Below are 17,564 nucleotides of genomic sequence, written 5' to 3'. Positions count from 1 at the left end.
TTACCTTCTCTTGTGTTTCTTGCCTAGAGAAGTTCCTTTAGCATTTGTTGTAAAGCTGGTTTGGTGGTGCTGAACTGTCTCAGCTTTTGCTTGTCTGTAAAGGTTTTAATTTCTCCATCAAATCTTAATGAGATCCTTGCTGGGTAGCGTAATCTTGGTTGTACGTTTTTGTCCTTCATCTCTTTAAATATGTCCTGCCACTCCCATCTGGCTTACAGAGTTTCTGATGAAAGATCAGCTGTTAACCTTATGGGAATTCCGTTGTGTGTTATTTGATTTCTTCCCTTGCTGCTTTTAATATGTCTTGTTGTATTTAATTTCTGATAGTTTGATTAATATGTGTTTTGGCGTGTTTCTCCTTGGTTTTATCCTGTATGGGACTCTCTGTGCTTCCTGGACTTCATTTACTATTTCCTTTCCCACATTAGGGACGTTTTCAACTATAATCTCTTCAAATATTTTCTCAGTCCCTTTCTTTTTCTCTTCTTCTTCTGGGATCCCTATAATTCGAATGTCGGTACGTTTAATGTTGTCCCAGAGGTCTCTGAGACTGTCCTCAGTTCTTTTCATTCTTTTTTCTTTATTCTGCTCTGCAGTAGTTATTTCCACTATTTTATCTTCCAGGTTACTTCTCCGTTCTTCTGCCTCAGTTATTCTGCTATTGATCCCATCTAGAGTATTTTTAATTTCATGTATTGTGTTATTCATCATTGCTTGCTTCCTATTTCGTTCTTCTAGGTCCTTTTTAAATGTCTCTTGCATTTTCTTTATTCTATTTCCACGATTTTGGATCAACTTTACTATCATTATTCTGAATTCTTTTTCAGGTAGACTGCCTATTTCCTCTTCATTTGTTAGGTCTGGTGGGTTTTTACCTTGCTCCTTCATCTGCTGTGTGTTTTTGTGTCTTTTCATTTTGCTTATCTTACTGTGTTTGGGGTCTGCTTTTTGCAGGCTGCAAATTCGTATTTCCCGTTGTTTTGGTGTCTGTCTTCACTGGCTAAGGTTGGTTCAGTGGGTGGAATAAGTTTCCTGGTTGAGGGGGACTAGTGCCTGTGTTCTGGTGGATGAGGCTGGATCTTGTCTTTCTGGTGGGCAGGTCCACATCTGGTGGTGTGTTTTGGGGTGTCTGTAGCCTTATTATGGTTTTAGGCATCCTCTCTGCTAATGGATGGGGCTGTGGTCCTGTCTTGCTAGTTGTTGGGCATAGGGTGTCCAGCACTGTAGCTTGCTGGTCGTTGAGTGAAGCTGGGTCTTGGCATTGAGATGGAGATCTCTGGGAGATTTTCGCCATTTGATATTACATGAAGCTAGGAGGTCTGTTGTGGACCAGTGTCCTGAAGTTGGTTCTCCCACCTCAGAGACACAGCCCTGATGCCTGGCTGGAGCACCAAGAGCCTTTAATCCACACTTTTGGAAGGTCTGAGGTCTTCTGTCAGTGTTCAGTGGGTGTTCTATAGGAGCACTTCCACGTGTAGATGCATTTCTGATGTATCTGTGGGGAGGAAGGTGATCTCTGCGTCTTATTCTTCTGCCACCTTCTCTCTCCCCATCTACATTTTTAACTTATTGCTATAATTTCAATAAAAATAGTTTTTTCCTGGTTGTAAAGATGAAATAATCAGAAATTTAAATTAATAGATACCACTATAAATACATTATTGTTAGCTAAATAAGTAACTGAGCTGGTGAAATATCTGAATATTTGGCAATGTTCTGAAATATACAGGCAAACCCACTGGTTCTTCTTCAGTGATTGCTCAGTGTATAAAATACCTAATTGATGGTGAATTTACTAAGTAGTATAACTCAACTAAGAATATTATTTTTCAGTGAAAGCAAATTATAAGTTATTTCTACTTGAATGCAAATTATCTATTAAGTAAATATTTACTGAAATAATAAATAAACATAATAATGGAAAGTTCATTTAAAAAAGAATGGCTATTTAGATGCAAACTAGTTTGTAGGATTATATTTAGGTGCACTATAGTGACATATATACTCAAAATTTTATTATATGTATATGTATGACATGTACATTTATTATATAGATTTTACATATATATTAAATATATATATCAAAATAGCAGATAGAATTCACATATACTTTATTCACATGCAAAATATACTTAATACTTTAAATTAATGGCATAGTTGTTGAACCATAAATGATTAGTAAACAAGGATATAAGTAATATGATTTAAAACTTATTTAGGTAGATGGAACCCATGTAAATCTAAGATTAATTCCTGATCCACAATTTAAGTAATACAACTATCCTTCTATTAATTAAGGGAATATCCTTCATCTGTCCATTACCTTTCTAGGAAGCTCATTACCAGAATTTCAAATGATAGAGAAGACTAGTGATACATTGTAGAATTTTAAAAGAAAGGCTTTATGGCAGGGAAATATGTATCAGTCTGAGTAAAAAAAATTAAAATGTTATCTCAAGAATAAACTATGTACCTGTGAGTGTTAGGTAAGTGAGTAGGGATGTGCTGAATTATACTTAGGCAGTGGATGGAAGGTTCCCACTTGATATACAGGGGCTGGAGTGGTACTGATTATTTGTGCTGAGCAGGAGGAGTCCAGTCCTCAGGCTAAGACAAGTAAAGATGTGTACTTGTTTGACCTTGATCAGTTTACAATCTCTGAACCTCAGTTTCCTCATCAGAAAATGAGAAAAATCATCCTCATCCTCAGGACGGTTGTGAGAATTATATGAGTTATTAAATGTTAAGTGTTCAGGACAGGTCTTTTGTTGTTGTTGTTATTTTGTTAAAATGCTCCTGAAGAAGCTAGTGATCACAGAGCCTGCTCCTTTTTCCCTCACCTCTTCCCAGATATTGTCCACACCATTTGTTAGTTTCTCCTGAGATTAGATAAATGTCTCCAGAAATGTGTAGGTATGGGTGGTCAAATCAGATGTGGGTGAGGTTCTGCCAACTCCCTCTACACCTACCTGCTCTTACTTGAAAGTAATTTAACAAGTGATAAATGGTTAGTTTCACAGTCATTGATTAAAATCTGTAGCTATAAATGCAAGATTCGCTTCACATGTTGAAACTGATTTCAGGAAAGTGATATAATGGATTAGTTATTGTTTTGGTATACAAAGAGAAAGGAAAGCACTTGGATTTTTAGATGCCAGAAGTGAGGGCATCTCAATGGGTAGGGTGAAGAGTAATCATTGGAAGCCTGGAATCAATTTACCATGAGGGTCACTTATATTTTCTTGGAAGAGCTATTTTATTCCTGGCTACATATAACAATCATGTTCATATGATACCTAAAGCATTTAGTTTTTATGACTTGAGGATATGGGTTATTTTAATGTGGAGCTTTTGAAACTTAATTTTCTAAAAAATAAATCATTGACATATCATTGAAATTATTATTTCTTCCATAAAATTATGTCATGAAGAAATAACAAAAAGTTCTTATTGATTTCACTTCTTAATAGAGGAATAAAGGATTGTCATATGATGTTAACATGCTTACTTCCTTCACTTATTCACCCATTCTTTCATTCACTCTATAGTCATTTAAGATCTTCTATGTGCCAGGCATGGTACTAATTGGTAGAGATTCAACTAAGACATAGAGTTTCTCCTAGATAAGTTCAGAAATGAAAAAAAAATCCCTTTATATGAATAAATATTTTAAAAGTTAAAGTATGAATTAATTAAAACAAAAACTTTTCTGGGGAATAAGAAGTGTTCTTACTTTTCCCATACGGTATCCAATAATCCACAACAACAAGTTTACAATCAAAATCCAAGCCACAAAACCACTGAAGAAAATATTGTGATTTGGTCTTTAGGTGAATTGGGAGAGAACACACTGCTTTAGAAAGGGTAAATTCATAATCCATTTTCTCTAATGACAACAATCTTCCATTGATCAATATAGAAAAAAAATGACATAAGTGATTCAAGATCCTCAACCGATGGTACGTAAACTATTTCATGATCTTTATAATTCTTATATATTTAAAATTGGCTTATTTATTTTAAAGTCTATTAATTTTATTACACAAGTCATTGAGTTTTCTATGAAATATGAAAATGCAGATAACACATCACAAGAAGACAACGAACAACCTGAAACTTTATTATTTTTAAGACTTTATTTTTTAAAGCCATTTTATGTTCACAGAAAAATTAAGGGGAAGGTAGAGAGATTTCTCATATAACTCTTGCCTCCTCATATGCATAGCCTCCCTCATTATTAACATCCTCTACCAGAGTGGTACATTTGTTACAGTAAGTGAACTTATATGGACACACCATAATCACCCAAAGTCCACAGTTTACATTAGAGTTCACTCTTGGTGCTGTGCATTCAATGGGTTTGCACAAATATATAATGACATGTATCCATCATTAAAGTATTTCATTGCCCTAAAAATCCTCTATGTTCCACCTATGCATCCCTCCCCCCACAACTCAACACAACCACTGATCATTTTACCGTCTCCATAGTTTTGCCTTTTCCAGAATGTCATATAGTTGGAATCAACTGTATGTAGCCTTCCTTTTCAGATTGACTACATCCACTTAGTAATAATGCATTTAAGACTACTTCATGTCTTTTCATGGCTTAATAGCTCATTCTTATCAGCACAGAATAATATCCCATTATTTGGGAGTACCACACTTAAATAATCAATCATCTACTGAAGGACATCTTGGTTGCTTCCAAGTTTTGGAAATTATGAATGAAACTGCTATCAACATTTATGTGCAGGTTTTCGGTGGACATAAGTTTTCAACTCCTTCAGGTAAATAACATGGAGTGCCACTGATGGATCATTTACTATCATTGAGGCTTAAATATTCTCATTTTATTGCCTTTATTTCTTAAGTATATTTCTTATTGTACACAATTTTCATACTGGAATTTTCCTAATCCTTATGGATTTGCTAGAAATATTTATGGCATAATAATTGCAGTTTTTCTGAAAACATTTTCTCTCAGATAAGTTGCCTAATTTTGTATTAATGTTTTTAAAATCATAAGGAAATCAATGCTCCATATTCAAACCATTTACTTTATGATTCAAGCTTTTGCAATTATGCTTTAAATATCTCCATTCCCAAGTATCATAAAAAGTAAATCATCACTATGTGTTTTGATTTTTTAAAATATTTACCTTTTCTTACATTTAATTTTTTATCAGGAATTTATTTTGTGTAATGCTTCAGCTCTCACATTTTATATTCCAAAGAGTTAGCCAATTGTTTAAGTATCACTAAATTATTTCTCCACATCTCTGCCTCCCCACTCACTGATGATTACATATACATATACAATCATTGATAGAATACAAAAAATACATAAATATTATTCTAAAAATTATAATACCAAATTATACACGAAAAATAAGGTGACCTTGCCATTGCAATCTTGGAGATAATCTGTTTTGAGACTGTTAGCATATTCTTCTGTACTTTTTACTATATGTATTAGTGTGAGCATACATAAATTTTTTAATAAGAATGAATTCCCACTCAAAATACTGTCATGTCATTCTTTTTTCTCAATTTGTTGTATGTGTTAGGTGTCTTTATACATCAGTGCACACAACTTTATCTTGTTTTTTTAATTATAAAAGAAGGTTTTTAAAAATTAAGTCAAGATTGTGCTTTAGGAAACTAGAGAAATAAGAGCTACGTAAACTAAAAGTAGTCAGAAGAAAGAGAAAAAGGGGGGAAAGGGGGCAAAGGGATAAATTGGGAGATTGGGATTCACATATACACACTACTATATATAAAACAGATAACTAATAAGGATCCACTGTATAGCACAGGAAACTCTATTCAATACTCTGTAATGACCTATATGGGAAACGAATCTAAAAATGAGTGGATATACATGTAAGTATAAGTGATTCACTTTGCTGTACACCTAAATCTAACACAACATTGTAAATCAACTATACTCCAACAGAAAGTTTAAAAAACTTAGATCAGAAACTAAAATAAAATAGGAAGATAAGATGAAAATAAATGAAGCAAAAGGTGGTTCTTTGAAAAGACCAGCACAATTGATAAAATTCTAACCAGACTAACCAGTGAAAGAAAAAAGAGAGGGAGAGAGAATACAAATACGACATAACAAATGAAAGAGAGGCTCTCATTACTTATCTCAGAGAAATTAAATGGATAATAAGGTAAATGTATAAATAATCTATGCACACATATTAGATAAATTAGATGAAATGGACATTTTCTTGAAAGACACAAACCAAAACACATTCAAAAAGAAATAAACACAATAGCTTATACAAACTGAAGAAATTAATCTGCAGTTTTAAAAAAAACTTACATAAAATAATAATCCAAGCCCAAATGTTTTTATTCCTAGTGAATGCTTACTAAACATTTAAGTTATAAACAAAGCAAAATATGCCCAATCCAGAAAATAGAAGAGGAACTACTTTCCAACTAATTTTAAGAGATTATTACCCTTTCTCCAAAACCATATAATGACATTACAAGAAAAACTGAAAGACCACAGACAAATATCTCTCATGAACGCAGACACAAAAATCCTTAACAATATATAATATGGAAATTCTTATTCATTATTTTAATTAACTCAAGTATTTTTATACAATATATTTTTAGCATTTCAATTTGACTTTTAGATTAACTGGAAATAGATTTTAAGTTTTACTAAACAAAATTCTTTTGAATTAAAATTTATTATCATTATGAATACCAACTTTTCTTTGTAGACCTACTACCATTTTCACACTCTGTATTGAAGGATACATTTGCCCAACCATTTGGAGTGCTAAATTTATTATATATCATTTACTCACATACACACACACATTTTTATGGTGGGATTGCTTCTGTACTTAATATTCTGACGTACAAAAGCTGTTTGCCTGTAACTAAATCACTGTCATACTCTTTGAACCACCCTATCTTCAAAAAACTTTTCACAGTTTAGTAGGAAAGATCTTTCTTTACTCATTTTTTAAATAAAAACATCACATAAAATTAATCTTGGCTAGTCTCAGGTGAATTATACTGCATTTCTCTTATGTTCCAAATTGAGACCATTTCATAAAAAATTTCATGTAGAAACATCATATATAAAATATTAAGAGGCTTCCCTGGTGGCACAGTGGTTGAGAGCTCGCCTGCCAATGCAGGGGACACAGATTCATGCCATCCGGGAAGATCCCACATGCCATGGAGCAGTTGGGACCATGAGCCATGGCCGCTGAGCCTGCACGTCTGGAGCCTGTGCTCCGCAATGGGAGAGGCCACAACAGTGAGAGGCCTGCGTACTGCCAAAAAAATTTAAATAAATAAAATAAAATAAAATAAAATATTAAGACCTCTTAACCTAGAATGTAGAGTTCACTCCACCTATGCAAGTATTCTCTTAGGTTTTATAGTATCCATTTAAAAATTTGTCTTCTTTATCTAATACCTATATTTTAAAAACTATGTAGACATTTAGCATTTTATAATAATTTTTGGTTATAATTTAATATTCCTTCTTTAAAATTTTTATCTTGTTACAATAACAATAAATAAGAACATTCCACTGAAATATATATAATAAAGTATATGTGTATGTTTCTTTGTATGAAAAATGTATACAAATATAAGTTACAACCTATTTTTATTCCTTATTCACACTGCACCTGAGGTAACTTTAAAAAAATCCTAGTATATGTTCTTCCTCAAATTCTCCTTGCTAGTATAAGCATAGACACATATACATATATATGATAGCTGTTTTAAATTTTACTAAAATATTACCGTATTTATGCATTATATGTATTCTGTTCTATCATCTATCTGGTAATTTTAGGAACATGAATAATTTTCCACTACTAATTATAGTTACCAATATCAAATAAATATTTTTATTTTCCAACATAACAGATTTTTTAAAAGATAGGAATGGGTATAAAATAATATCATATCATTTTGATAATTCTCAAGTCATTTGACTTGAGAAATACATAATAGTTATATTGTTAAATTTATTGTACATTCTCTCATCCCTCATATAAACCACGCTAATCACTTCTACCTCTGTTTCAGTTTAAGTTCAAAATTCAGTATATCAATTTTTCTTCATTGAATAAATCTTTTGAAAGATGCATTTTGAATATAGCTTTGGACATATAGCAGATTTTTTTTATTTGAAATTATTTTAGAGATAATTGTAGATTCAAATGCAGTTGTGAGAAATAATATAGTGATAACTTGTGTACTTTTTAACTAATTTCCTTTTATGGTAATGTTTTTTAAATCTATAGTACAATATCACAACCAGGGTATTGACATTGACACTACCCAAAAATCTTATTCAGAGATTTCCTCAATACTACTTGTACTCATTTGTGTATGTGTGTGGGGGGGATGCATTTAGTTCCATGTAATTTTATCACATATGTAGGTTTATGAGACCACCACCACATTCAGGATACAGAATCACCATAAGGATCCTTCATGTTGCTCCTTTATTAACTATACCCACCTCCTTCATTCCTTGCTGTTAAAACTCAACAAAAGGGAGAGACCTTCAAGATGGCAGAGTAAGACATGGAGATCACCTTCCTCCCAACAAATACATCAGAAAAACATCTACATGTGGAACAATCCTACAGAACACCTACTGAACACTGGCAAAATACTTCAGACCTCCCAAAAGGCAAGAAAATCCCCACATACCTGGGTAGGGCAAAAGAAAAATGAAAAAATAGAGACAAAAGAAGAGGGACGGGACCCGCACAGTGGGAGGGAGCTGAGAAGGAGGAAAAGTTTCCACACACTAGGAAGCCCCTTCACTGGCAGGGACAGGGGTGGTGGTGGGGAAGCTTTGGAGCCACGGAGGACAGTGCAGCAACAGGGGTGCAGAGGGCAAAGTGGAGAGATTCCCACACAGAGGATTGGTGCCAACCAGCACTCATCAGCCCGAGAGGCTTGTCTGCTCAGCCAATAGCAGGGCAGGAGCAGCTGGGAGCTGAGGCTTTCGCTTCAGAGATCAGATCTCAGGGAGAGGACTGGGGTTGGCTGCATGAACACAGCCTGAAGGGGCTAGTGCACCACAGCAAGCCGGAAGGGAGTCTGGAAAAATGTCTGGACCTGCCTAAGAGGGAAGAGACCACTTCAGGGTGCACAAGGAGAGGGGAATCAGAGCACTGGCTAAATGAGCCCCAGCGACAGGTGTGAGTCGCGGCTATCAGCATGGACCCCATAGATGGGCATGAGATGCTAAGGCTGCTGCTGCAGCCACCAAGAAGCCTGTGTGAAAGCACAGGTCACTATCCACACCTCCCGTCCCAGGAGCATGTGAAGCCCACTACTGCCAGGGTCCCATAATCCAGGGACAACTTTCTCGGGAGAACACATGGAGTGCCTCAGGCTGGTGCAATGCCATGCTGGCATCTGCCGCCGCAGGCTCACCCCACATTCCGTACCCCTCCCTCACTCTAGCCTGAGTGAGCCAGAGCCCCCTAATCAGCTGCTACTTTAAACCAGTCCTGTCTGGGAGGGAAACAGACACCCTCAGGCAACCTACACACAGAGGTGGGGCTAAATTCAAAGCTGAACCCCTGGAGATGTGTGAACAAAGAAGAGAAAGGGAAATCTCTCCAAGCAGCCTCAGGAACAGTGGATTAAATCTCCACAATCAATATGATGTACACTACATCTCTGGAATACCTGAATAGACAATGAAGCATCCCAAAATTGAGGTGGTGGACTTAGAGAGCAACTGTAGACTTAGGGTTTGCTTTCTGCATCTAATTTGTTTCTGGTTTTATGTTTATCTTAATTTAGTATTTAGCATTTATTATCACTGGTAGATTTGTTTACTGATTGGGTTGCTCTCTTCCTTTTTTTTTAATAAATAGATATATGTATATATGTTTTTCCTTTTTCTCTTTTTGTGAGCATATATGTGTATGCTTCTTTGTGTGACTTTGTCTGTATAGCTTTGCTTTTACCATTTGTCCTAGGGTTCTGTCTGTTCATTTTGTTTGTTTGTTTGTTTTAGTATAGCTTTTAGTGCTTGCTATCATTGGTGGATTTCTCTTTCCTTTGGTTGTTCTCTCCTTTCATTCTTTCTTTTTTTACTATTACTTTTTAGGTTTTTAAGTTTGTAATCATTATTTTCTTTCTTATTTTAATAACATTATTTTATTATTTTTTCTTCCTTTCTTTCTTTTTACTCCCTTTTCTTCTGAGCCATGTGGCTGACAGGATCTTGGTGCAACAACTGGGTGTCAGGCCTATGCCTCTGAGGTGGGAGAGCTGAGTTCAGGACATTGGTCCACCAGAGACTTCCTGGCTCCACGTAATATCTAACGGCGAAAGCTCACGCAGAGAGCTCCATCTCAATGCAAAAACCTAGCTCCACTCAATGACCAAAAAGTTACAGTGCTCGACATCCTACACTAAACAACTAGCAAGACAGGAACACAAAATCACGCATTAGCAGAGAGGCAACCTAAAATCCTACTAGTTCACAGACACCCCAAAACACACCACCAGACGTGGTCCTGCCAACCAGAAAGACAAGATCCAGACTCATCCACCAGAAAGCAGGCACCAGTCCCCTCCACCAGGAAGTCTGCACAAGCCACTGAACCAAACTTACCCACTGGCGGCAGACACCAAAACAATGGGAAATACGAACCTGCAGCCTGAGAAAAGGAGACAACAAACACAGTAAGTTAAGCAAAATGAGAAAACAGATAAATACACAGCAGATGAAGGAGCAAGGTAAAAACCCACCAGACCAAACAAATGAATAGGAAACAGGAAGTCTACCTGAAAAATAATTCAGAGTAATGATAGTAAAGATGATCCAAAATCGTGAAAACAGAATGGAGAAAATACAAGAAATGTTTAAGGACCTAGAAGAACTAAAGAGCAAACAAACAATGATGAACAGCACAATAAATGAAATTAAAAATTCTCTAAAAGGAATCCATAGCAGAATGACTGAGGCAGAAGAACGTAAAAGTGACCAGGAAGATAAAATAGTAGAAATAAATACCGCAGAGCAGAAAAAAGAAAAATAATGAAAAGAACTGAGGAAGTCTCAGACACCTCTGGAATAACATTAAACACACCAAAATTTGAAATATAGAGATCCCAGAAAAAGAGAAAAAGAAAGTGACCAAGAATATACTTGAAGAGATTATAGTTGAAAACTTCCCTGATATGGTAAAGGAAATAATCAATCAAGTCCAGGAAGCACAGAGTACCATATAGGATAAATCCAAGGAGAAACATGCCAAGACACGTATTAATCAAACTATCATAAATGGAATACAAAGAAAAAATTTAAAACAGCAAGGGAAAAACAACAAATAACATACAAGGGAATCCACATAAGGTTAACAGCTGATCTTTCAGCAGAAACTCTACAAGCCAGAAGGGAGTGGCAGGACAATTTAAAGTGATGAAAGGGAAAAACCTACAACCAAGATTAATCTACCCAGCAAGGATCTCATTCAGATTCGACGGAGAAATTAAAACCTTTACGGACAGGTAAAAGCCAAGAGAATTCAGCACCATCAAACCAACTTTACAACAAATGCTAAAGGAACTTCTTAGGCAGGAAACACAAGGGAAAGCAAAGACCTACAATAACAAACACAAAACAATTAAGTAAATGATAATAGGAAAATACATATCTATTATTACCTTATATGTAAATGGATTAAATGCTCCAAACAAAAGATGTAGACTGGCTGAATGGATACAAAAACAAGACCCATATATATGCTGTCTACAAGAAACCCACTTCAGACCTAGGGACACATACAGACTGAAAGTGAGGGGATGGGAAAAGATATTCCATGCAAATGGAAATCAAAAGAAAGCAGGAGTGGCAACTCTCATATCAGACAAAATATACTTTAAAATAAAGACTATTACAAATGACAAAGAAGGACACTACATAATGATCAAGGGATAAATCTAAGAAGATATAACAATTGTAAATATTTGTGCACCCAACATAGGAGCACCTCAATACATAAGGCAAATGCTAAAAGCCATAAAAGGGAAAATCTACAGTAATCATCCCACTTTCACCAATGGACAGATCATCCAAAATAAAATAAATAAATAAAATAAAATAAATAAGGAAACAAAAGCTTTAAATGATACATTGAACAAGATGGACTTAATTGATATTTATAGGATATTCCATCCAAAAACAACAGAATATACATTTTTCTCAAGTGCTCATGGAACATTCTCCAGGGTAGATCATATCTTGAGTCACAAATCTAGCCTTGGCAAATTTAAGAAAACTGAAATCGTATCAAGTATCTTTTCCGACCACAATGCTATGAGACTAGATATCAATTACAGGAAAAGATCTGTAAAAAATACAAAAACATGGAGGCTAAACAATACACTACTTAATAACGAAGTGATCACTGAAGAAATCAAAGAGAAAATAAAAACGACCTAGAAACAAATGACAATGAAAACACGATGACCCAAAGCCTATAGGATGCAGCAAAATCAGTTTTAAGAAGGAAGCTTATAGCAATACAATCCTACCTCAAAAAACAAGAAACATCTCAAATAGACAACCTAACCTTACACCTAAAAATCAGAGAAAGAACAGAAAAACCCTAAAGTTAGCAGAAAGAAAGAAATCATAAAGATCAGATCAGAAATAAATGAAAAATAAATGAAGGAAACAACAGCAAAGATGAATAAAACTAAAAGCTGGTTCTTTGAGAAGATAAACAAAACTGATAAACCATTAGCCAGACTCATCAAGAAAAAGGAAGAAGACTCAAATCAGTAAAATTAGAAATGAAAAAGAAGTAACAACTGATCCTGCAGAAATACAAAGGATCATGAGAGATTACTACAAGCAATTATATGCCAATAAAATGGGCAACCTGAAAGAAATGGACAAAACCTTACAAAAGCACAACCTTCTGAGTCTCAACCAGCAAGAAATAGAAAATCTAAACAGACCAATCACAAGCACTGAAATTGACACTGATTAAAAATCTTCCAAGAAACAGAAGACTGGACCATATGGCTTCACAGGCGAATTTTATCAAACATTTAGAGAAGAGCTAACACCCATCCTTCTCAAACTCTTCCAAAATATAGCAAAGGGAGGAACACTACCAAACTCATTCTACGAGGCCACCATTACCATGATACCAAAACCAGAAAAGATGTGAGAAAAAAAGAAAAACTACAGGCCTATATCACTGATGAACATAGATGCAAAAACCCTCAACAAAATACTAGCAAACAGAATCCAACAACACATTAAAAGGATCATACACCATGATTAACTGGGTTTTATCCCAGGAATGCAAGGATTCTTCAATATATGCAAATCAATCAATGCGATAAACTATATTAACAGACTGAATGAGTAAAACCATATGATCATCTCAATATATGCAGAGAAAGCTTTCAACAAAATTCAACACCCATTTCTGATAAAAACCCTGTGGAAAGTAGGCATAGAGGGAACTTTCCTCAACATAATAAAGGCCATAAATGATAAACCCACAGCCAACATCATCCTCAATGGTGAAAAACTGAAACCATTTCCACTAAGATCAGGAACAAGACAAGGTTGTCCACTCTCACAACTATTATTCAACATAGTTTTGGAAATTTTAGCCACAGAACTCAGAGAAGAAAAAGAAATAAAGGAATCCAAATCGGAAAAGAACTCAAACTTTCACTGTTTGCAGATGACATGATACTATACACAGAGAATCCTAAAGATGCTCCCAGAAACCTACTAGAGCTAAGCAATGAATCTGGTAAAGTAACAGGATACAAAATTAACACACAGAAATCTCTTGCATTCCTATACACTAATGATGAAAAATCTGAAACACAAATTAAGGAAACACTCCCACTTACCACAGCAACAAAAGAATAAAATACCTAGGAATAAACCTATCTAAGGAGACAAAAGCCCTGTATGCAGATAACTGTAAGATGCTGATGAAAGAAACTAAAGATGTTACAAACAGATGGAGAGATATACCATGTTCTTGGTTTGGAAGAATCAACATTGTGAAAATGACTCTACTACCCAAAGCAATCTACAGATTCAATGCAATCCCTATCAAACTACCAATAGCATTTTTCACAGTACTAGAACAAAAGATTTCACAATTTGTATGGAAATACAAAAGACCCCGAGTAAGCAAAGCAATCTTGAGAAAGAAAAATGGAGGTGGAGGATTCAAATTCCCAGGCTTCAGACTATACTACAAAGCTACAGTAGTCAAGACAGTATGGTACTGGCACAAAAACAGAAATACAGATCAATGGAAGAGGATAAAAAGCTTGGAGAAAAACTCACACACATATGGTCACTTTAGGTTTTATAATGCAGGCAAGAATATACAATGGAGAAAAGACAGCCTGTTCAATACCTGGTGATGGGAAAACTGGACAGCTACATGTAAAAGAATGAAATTAGAATATTCCCTAACACCATACACAAAAATAAACTCAAAATGGATTAAAGACCTAAATGTAAGGCCAGATACTATAAAACTCTTACAGTAAAACATAGACAGCACACTCTATGACATAAATCAGAGCAAGATCCTTTTGGACCCACCTCCTAGAGAAATGGAAATAAAAACAAAAATAAACAAATGGGACCTAATGAAACTTTAAAGCTTTTGCGCAGCACAGGATACTGTAAGGAAGAAGACAAGACAACCCTCAGAATGGGATAAAATATTTGCAAATGAAGCAGCTGACAAAGGATTAATCTCCAAAGTTTACAAGCAGCTCATGCAGCTCAATATCAAAAAAACAAACAACCCAATCCAAAAATGGGCAGAAGACCTAAATAGACATTTCTTCAAAGAAGATATACAGAGTGCAAACAAACACATGAAAGGATGCTCAACATCACTAATCATAGAGAAATGCAAATAAAAACTACAGTGAGGTATCATCTCACACCAGACAAAAATGGCCATCATCAAAAAATCTAGAAACAATAAATGCTGGAGAGGGTGTGGAGAAAAGGGAACCCTCTTGCACTGTTGATGAGAATGTAAATTGATACAGCCAATATGGAGAACAGTATGGAGGTTCCTTAAAAAACTAAAAATAGAACTACCATATGACCCAGCAATCCCACTACTGGGCATATACCCTGAGAAAACCATAATTCAAAAAGGGTCATGTAACACAATGTTCATTGCAGCTCTATTTACAATAGCCAGGACATGGGAGCAACCTATGTGTCCATCGACAGATAAATGGATAAAGAAGATGTGGCACATATATACAATGGAATATTACTCAGCCATAAAAAGAAACGAAATTGAGTTATTTTTAGTGAGGTAAATGGACCTAGAGTCTGTCATACAGAGTGAAGTAATTCAGAAAGAGAAAAAGAAATACTATATGCTAACACATATATATGGAATCTAAAAAAAAAAAAGGTTCTGAAGAACTGAGGTGCAGGATAGGAATCAAGATGCAGATTTAGAGAATGGACTTGAGGACATGGGGAGTGGGAAGGGTAAGCTGGGACAAAGTGAGAAAGTAGCATGGACATATATATACTACCAAATGTAAAACAGATAGCTAGTGGGAAGCATCTGCATAACACAGGGAGGTCAGCTCATGACCACCTAGAGGGGTGGCATAGGGAAGGTGGGAGGGAGACGCAAGAGGGAGGAGATATGGGGATATATATATATATATATATATATATATATATATATATATATACACACATGTATAGCTGATTCATTTTGTTATAAAGCAGAAACTAACACACCATTGTAAAGCAATTATACTCCAATAAAGATGTTAAAAAAAAACTCAATAGAAAAAATAAAACCAAACAATCTAATTAGAAATTTAACAAAAGACATGAAAGATATTTCACCAACGGGATGTACAAATGGCAAAAAAAAAAAAAAAAAAAAAAAAAAAAAGCAGATGAAGATTAATCTCTTAGACATTCTAAAGAAGCACAAATTAAATCTATAATGAGACATCACTACACACCTAACAGAATGGCTCACAAAAAATAATGATAACACCAAACACCGATGAGGATACATATTGGTAGTGGGAATGTGAAATGTTACAGTCTGGTAAAGACTTCAAGAATTGCTACAAAACTAAACATGAAATTACCTTATTGTATAGCAACTGTACACTTGGGTATTTATCTCAGAGAAATAAAAAATTACATTCACATAAAACATGTACACTAATATTCATTATTGCTTTATCTGTAATAACTACAATCTGAAAAAAAGGTCAGATGTCTTTCAATGAATGAATGGTTAACATACCATAAATTTTTATACTAATTCACTAATCTACTATAATTCTAGTTTTGAGTGTTTCTTAAAAATGTTAAGCTATTTTTCTAGTTTTTTCTTTTCATCATCTTTACTGAGATATGAGACATACAGAAAAGTGCTCATATTTAAAACATTTAACTTGATGTTTGGGTATAAATACATATGTGTATATATTCTCCATGAAACCATCAACATAAACAAGACTTTGAACAAATCCACCACTCCCAGAAGTTGCCTCATACCCTCTTGTAATCTCTCCCTCCTGCCCCTGCCTGCCCTCTTCTTGGCCTGGAAACCACTGAACTACTTTCTGACACTATAGATTAATTTGCATCATATAGAGTTTGATGTAAATGTTATAATATGTATTTCTCTTTTCATGATTTACTTCACTCATTTGTCATTCACATATTTTTTGAAGATGTTCCATTTGAAATATTTTGTCCTTTATTTATGAGTGTTCACTTTATTGTCATTAAGTTTAAAGTGTTTTAAAACATTGTTTAAAAGTCCTTTATCAAATACACAATTTTCATATATTTTATCCCAATCTGTAATTTATCCTTTCATTATCTTAACAGTGCCTTTCAAAGAGCAAAACTTTTCAACTTTTATGAAGTTTGAATTATCTTTTTTTTTTAATGGCTTGTGCTTTGTGTCCTATTTAAGACATCTTTGCCTACGTGAGGTCACAAACATTTTTTCTGATGTTTTCTTTTAGAAGTTTTCTAATACTAGCTGTTACATGTATATTCACGATACATCTGAGTTAATTAGGTAATTCTGTATTGTGGTACAAAATATGGATCAAAATTATTATTTTTGCATATGGAAATCCAATGGGTTCAACCCATTTCTTTTTTTTTTTTTTTTTTTTTAGCGGTACGCGGGCCTCTCACTGTTGTGGCCTCTCCGGTTGCGGAGCACAGGCTCCGGACGCGCAGGCTCAGCGGCCATGGCTCACGGGCCCAGCTGCTCTGTGGCATGTGGGATCTTCCCGGACCGGGGCATGAACCTGCCTCCCCTGCATCGGCAGGCGGACTCTCAACCACTGCGCCACCAGGGAAGCCCCAACCCATTTCTTAAAAAGACTATATTTCCCCACTGAATTGCCTTTGCATCTTTGAAAAAAGTTAATTTCCATATATTTATAGTTCTATTTCATCACTTGAAATAGTTCTATTTCATTCCCTTGATCTATTGGTTGATCTAGAC

Source organism: Kogia breviceps, chromosome 4 (assembly GCF_026419965.1).
Source record: "Kogia breviceps isolate mKogBre1 chromosome 4, mKogBre1 haplotype 1, whole genome shotgun sequence".
Classification (NCBI taxonomy): domain Eukaryota; kingdom Metazoa; phylum Chordata; class Mammalia; order Artiodactyla; family Physeteridae; genus Kogia; species Kogia breviceps.
This window is presented reverse-complemented; position numbering follows the sequence as displayed.